Consider the following 6298-nt stretch of genomic DNA (forward strand, 5'->3'; position numbering starts at 1 on the left):
GGGACATTGATGCCCTAAATCCCTGCAAGGATGGTGCGCCTTGGTCAGGTATTCAAACAGACAAGACCCCTGTGTCGGAGACGGCAAGGAGGAGGAGGCCACGCGCGTAGCCGGCTCCAATATGCCTAGAACTGCACTAGTGACTAGGCCAGTCTGATCCTAAAATCAGATTAAATAGCATAAAACATCAAAGAGAAAAAGTAAAGATAAGGATTTGTATTAACTGGGAAAAAAAAGGTAGCAAAATAAATTAGGACACAAAAAGGGAAAATGAAGAATGGAGTATCATGAAAAGGACATAACCCTGCAATACAGTTTTCTGTTTGTTTCAGAGCACAGCCCTCAGCAGGTAGGATAGGCAACTTGCCATTCTGCATGTGGTGCACAATTCTCCCAGCCCAGGTGTGTCCTGCAGCCTGTGAGTTTAGATGTCAGTTCTGCTACTTCATGGTAACCTACTGGTAGTGGCTGAGTAATCTGGACAAATGGGCTGCTGCTGCCTGTGGTTTGGTTCTGGTGTTTAGGACACCAAATCCTTTATAGGTGCCCCACCCCCAAAACCAATGCGTGATACAACGCTGAACGGTGACCAAAAGTTGGAGACAGATGGTAGGCACTGATGTGATGTAGAAGAAAGGTTATGACAATTTGCAGGTACCCAAAAGGCGCATGTGGCCACGCCGCGGGCAGCAACACCTTGCTGTAACTGTACCCTGGAATTCATGGCGTGTGCAATGTTCTTGCCAACTAAATATAATTTGTTGGCTGTGATGTAGTCCTGGAAACTTCCTCGGCTGGGCTGACCCTTCCGAGCAACTCCTCTGCATTTGACTCAGCATTACAATCAGTGCTGGGACTCTTTATGCCCTCCTCAAATCTGTGTTGTTCGGAACCTGAGTGTGCAGAAAATACTAATCAGTCTTCTTTTGTGTGTTAACTTCACCTAAAAAAAAAAGTAAACATCGCATTGTGCTGTCAGCTGGGAGGGATAGCATCTTGGATATAATTTAAATTTAATTGCTAAAATACATTTTCTTCTTTCAAGTAACTATCTTATTAAAGCAGAGGTGAGGAGAAGAGGGAGAATAATGTTCAGTCTATAACCGCTGTCAAAATGTTTGTCCTATAATAGCAACTTTTTTTTTTTTTAATACAAGGTTTCTGCTTTTATTTAATGGAATAAAAAGATACAGTTAAAAATGATCTTTGGAGGTCATATAGTGCAATCTTCTGCTCAAAGTATAGCTAATGCTAAAGCTAGATCCTGATGCTCAGGATTTGGACATCTAGGGTCTGAAAATGTTAATGGATGAAAATTTCTGCAGCCTCCTTGGGCAGCCCTTCACTGTGCTTAACTGCAACCAAAGAGATATTTTCCCCTCACATTTGAAACTGAGATGTCCTTTGATGTCACGTGTGACTGTTTCATCTTGTCCTTTGTCCTGATTTTTTATACTTCTGAGGAGGGTCCAGTTCACTTTAACCTCCAAACAGAGAGCTGAAGGTAGCAACTGATGTCCCCACTTAACCTTCACTTCTGAGAAGAAGCACAACAGTCCCAGATCATTGACCCTCCTCCTATGCCATGTGTTCCACCCCTCTCCTTATCCCTTCTTTGTCTGCTGGATCCATCTGATATGTCTTGGGTTTTCCAGAGAACGGGGAGGACTATTTGGACTGGAATTAGAGAGTATGAAAGGATATACTGATGTTTTCAAATTAGTAATTATTAGTAACAGTGCCAGATAGCCTTAAGAAATGGTCTGGTACAAGATCTGTGACAGATTTAATTCTTGGCTTCAAGCAGAGCAAAATTCTACACCTTAACTTAAAATACAGCAATATTAAAAATGTTAGCAACTCAACTTATATTCCCTTTCTTGTCTAGTATATAGACGTTGTGTAGAAACTCCCTGCCTTTTAAGGATACTTTAATGTTCTAATGTGCCTATGGGTTAAAAGTGAAACAAGGCAATTACCAACAAAGGTTGCAGAAAGGAACATCACTCTCGTTTTACTTATGATTATGCAGGGATGCCATAAAAGTACAGGATCTGCTAAATCCTAAATGACCACTTCTCAAACTGAAGATTTGCAGGCTTGGATCATAGTTTGTAGGAGTGCAGAAGCCTCGTAGAAACTTATTTTGGTCTTTTGGGGTTTGTTTCTCTCACATGCTCACTCTCTGCACGTAATATGGTCCTTCTAAAAATTTGGGATTTTTTCATCATACCTGTAAGACTGAAGGACTGAGGAGAAGAGCAGGTAAGACACAAAAGTATTATAGAAAAGAGAATTTAATAAAAATGTTAAAACCAACTAAATTCTTGCTGAGTTTTCATAATAACTCACTGTCTAATTTTTTGTTATTTTATTTAAAACTAAACTATAAAACATGGCATTAATAGCTCCCCCAGCTGATCTGTGCTAGACAAATGTTTTCAGTGCACTACAGTGTGCTGTGTAAACTTTTCATAGTAGTAAGGTGCATAACTGTTTTATTTAAGATACCTATGCTACAGGGTGAGAGAAGAGTGAGTTTTTAGAAGAAAGAAACTGGAAAATCAAAGAGAAATACCAAGAATCTTCCAGCACAATATGGAGAACATGCTGTATTGGGCAGTGGTCTTTCATGTTCCCACAAAGTCCTGAAAATATGAATGAGGAAGGAATATCATAACTTGAAAGATCTGGAGAGGAAAGTTAAAGGCAGATTGTATGACCTGCTCAAGAAGCTTCTGCAGGAGAGTAAGAAAAGTAGAAAAATGTAGCAGAACTACCCCATGGAGGACCAAGAGGATAAGTGCCTTTCCACCTATAAAGATTTGGTGTCCTAAACACCAGAACCAAACCACAGGCAGCAGCAGCCCATTTGTCCAGGTTACTCAGCCACTACCAGTAGGTTACCATGAAGTAGCAGAACTGACATCTAAACTCACAGGCTGCAGGACACACCTGGGCTGGGAGAATTGTGCACCACATGCAGAATGGCAAGTTGCCTATCCTACCTGCTGAGGGCTGTGCTCTGAAACAAACAGAAAACTGTATTGCAGGGTTATGTCCTTTTCATGATACTCCATTCTTCATTTTCCCTTTTTGTGTCCTAATTTATTTTGCTACCTTTTTTTTTCCCAGTTAATACAAATCCTTATCTTTACTTTTTCTCTTTGATGTTTTATGCTATTTAATCTGATTTTAGGATCAGACTGGCCTAGTCACTAGACAAGCTCTCTTACTTCTTTAACTGCCTTCAACACTCTTCAACTCTTTTCATCCTGAGCTGAAGCAGTACTCCACTGTTATAATCAACCCAGAGTTAAAGGTCAGCTCATGGCTTTAGCACAGGTGTGTATTTCATGGACTCACAGAATGGTTTGGGTTGGAAGGGACCCTAAAGCTCATCTCATTCTGACCCACCTGCCACGGGCAGGGACACCTCCCACTAGCCAAGGTTGTTCAGAACCCTGTCCAACCTGGCCTTGAACACTTCAGGGAGGGGTCAGCCACAACTTCTGTGAGCAACCTCTGCCAGGACCCTACCATTCTCACAGTTACAAGTTTTTTCACAATAGCTAATCTAAAACCACTGTCTTTGTTTAAAACCATTCCTCCTTGTCCCGTCATTACACACCTTTGCAGTGTCTTTCCCCATCTTTCTTGTAGGCTCCCTTTAGGTACAAGAAGGTGCTATAAGCTTTCCCTGGAACCTTCTCTCCTCCAGCCTGAACAACCCCATCTCTCTCAGCCTGTCTCCCCAGGAAAGGTGCTCCAGCCCCCTAATCATCTTTGTACTCCAGCAGGTCCTTGTCCTGCTGATACTGGGGCCCCAGAGCTGGACGTGGAGTTTGAAAGGATGATCACATCCCGAGGGATGTTGTGTTACTTGGACCATCTGGTTAAGCCTGTTTGAGATCAGTGCTGCCTAAATGAGCCCTGCTGTCTTGACCTGTAGCTTGCCATGTCATGTATGTAAAACAATGCACATGTTATTGCCATTAAATTAATGATTACCTGCAAGGTCTTGGACTACAAATTACTTGATCTGATCATGAAAGCACTGTAATATCAGGAAAAGCCCAGTATAGAATCTTCTGAACAGGCTCACCACAGCTCTCTATACATAAAGTAACCAAATGATTGCTGGCTTACCTTTTTATGTGTGCTTCCTATCTCCTCTGCAAGGGGAGAGGAGGGAAGGGAAGGGAAATTCAAAGGAATTCTCTTCACCTATTAAAGTGGCATTTGAATAATCTTGCTTAAGGTTTCTATCATCAAAGAATAGATTGTAATCACAATTAATCAAATGCAGTTAGACTAGTTATATTGTTTTCAATTAAGTGAAATTTTGCATAAAGAAACAAAAAATCACTTTGAATTGTGAATTTTCAATAAAATTGCTGGCTTACCTTTTTATGTGTGCTTCCTATCTCCTCTGCAAGGTTCTCAGAACCCCTCCAAGGTTTAGGTACCATTATTCATCCAAGTTTCTAATGAGTGCATCTTATTAGATATCATAATGTCTTGTACTTCACCACAAGCGTGTTCCTTTCTATGGTGCTTTCAACTTAATAAAAACCCTTCCAAATTATTTTCAGGTCTTTATGGTTCTTTTTCCTTTGCAATCAGGAAACTGAGATGAACACAGATTTAAGCCTAAAGTTTCGTTAACTTTTGTGTGGGCGATTTGCTTTACCTAAAACTTGCTTCAACGTATTTTAAGTATTCATGTTTCTTCACATGGGTTATATGGGACTAGTTCTGTAGTATATCACTGTCCCCCTGATGGTCTGTGCCAGCTATTCACTCACCTTTTACCATGTAACACATGGAGCAAAGAAGGGGAGTAGTGCTTGCATTGTCTCCTTGCATATAAATTTGACCCAAAATACCAACTTGTAGCAACTGAGGGTGCTGAGCTCATACTGCTTACAGAAAATATTACTTTTCAGTCCACTTACCTCCCACCTCCATATTTTGTTGGAGATTTTAGTATAGAATCTGTTTATTGAAAGGCTGAGTGGAATTAATGCCTGATTACTTAGGCAAGCTGAAGTCTGCAATCTTGATTGCAGACTCTCAAGTTTCTGCCTTGGTCTTTATTCTAATTCACATAAACGGCAAATAAATGTTTATTGAGTTCTGGATTTGGATGGTGCTTCCTATCCAATGCAATTCTCACTTTGGTGAGATTCTCCAAGCAAAACTTTATCCACTTTCAGCTCTTGCTTGTCCTGTGCAATCCAACTCCTTTTCTGAGATCCCTTTCTGAATGCGCAAATGGCTGGCCCATTTTGTTTTCTGCCATCTTCTCTCTTTGCGCAGTTCAAACAGACAACAACATTATTTTCCAAATATCTTATCGCTATCTTTAGGATTGCCGAGTCTGACTGATAAGCAGTAATTTAAAACCAGTTGGACTACATCACTGGGTGATTCTGCATATTGCTTGGAGCTGTGAGGTGTTGTGGGTACTGGATGAGCTTCTCTGTGTTATACCTGGCCTTCCTGCTCTCTTAATTGCCCTTAAAGCTTGACAAAAGCTACTTCCAACTTTGCCACCAAAGCATGCAAGTTTCCCTGAAGGATTTATCTTTGGGGAAATATAACCTGAATGTGTCAGCTTTAACTCAACTTACTTCGTGTGAGCTAACAGGTAAAAGGAGTGCATGTTAATTTACCAAATAAATTAGAAAACACACAGCAAGAAAAAGAAACTACAATGATACACAACTCCAAATCCTACTTGTGAACATATTTTTTCTTATGTTGATGTTCTGGCTAACCTAGTCTTCCAGCAATGTCTCCAAAATGAAGCAAGCAGAAATGTTCAAACACGTCTCTCCTCTCTCCCCTGTCCTGGAACACTGTCTGCAAACTTCCATTATGTTCTTCAGGTAGTACATTTCTCATATGTTAAGGATCTGTATTATCCAAGAATGATTTGTAACTTAGGTAATATTTGACATGTTTGCTTCTTCATTGTATCAGGCTGGGTATTTTTCAGAGACCATGACAGGGCTAAAAGTACCATGGCTAGCATGAGATGTCAAAGTGCATTTTCTAAGCCACCTTTTTTCCTCTTTATCAATTGTAGGAGCTCCTGGTACCAAATTCACATGGGAGATGGGGACCGGGACATGGGGTGCAGCTTGTGAATGTAGCAAACAGGGAAAAACAATAGCACCAAGACCATCCTGATACCTGAAATAATCCAGATGATACAACTTTCAAAGAACCTCCTACATCTGCTCTTTCTGGTAAAAACTGAGCTTTTTGGATTCCTGAGGAATGGGATTGA

This window comes from Lonchura striata, chromosome Z (genome assembly GCF_046129695.1).
Source record: "Lonchura striata isolate bLonStr1 chromosome Z, bLonStr1.mat, whole genome shotgun sequence".
Taxonomy (NCBI): Eukaryota; Metazoa; Chordata; class Aves; order Passeriformes; family Estrildidae; genus Lonchura; species Lonchura striata.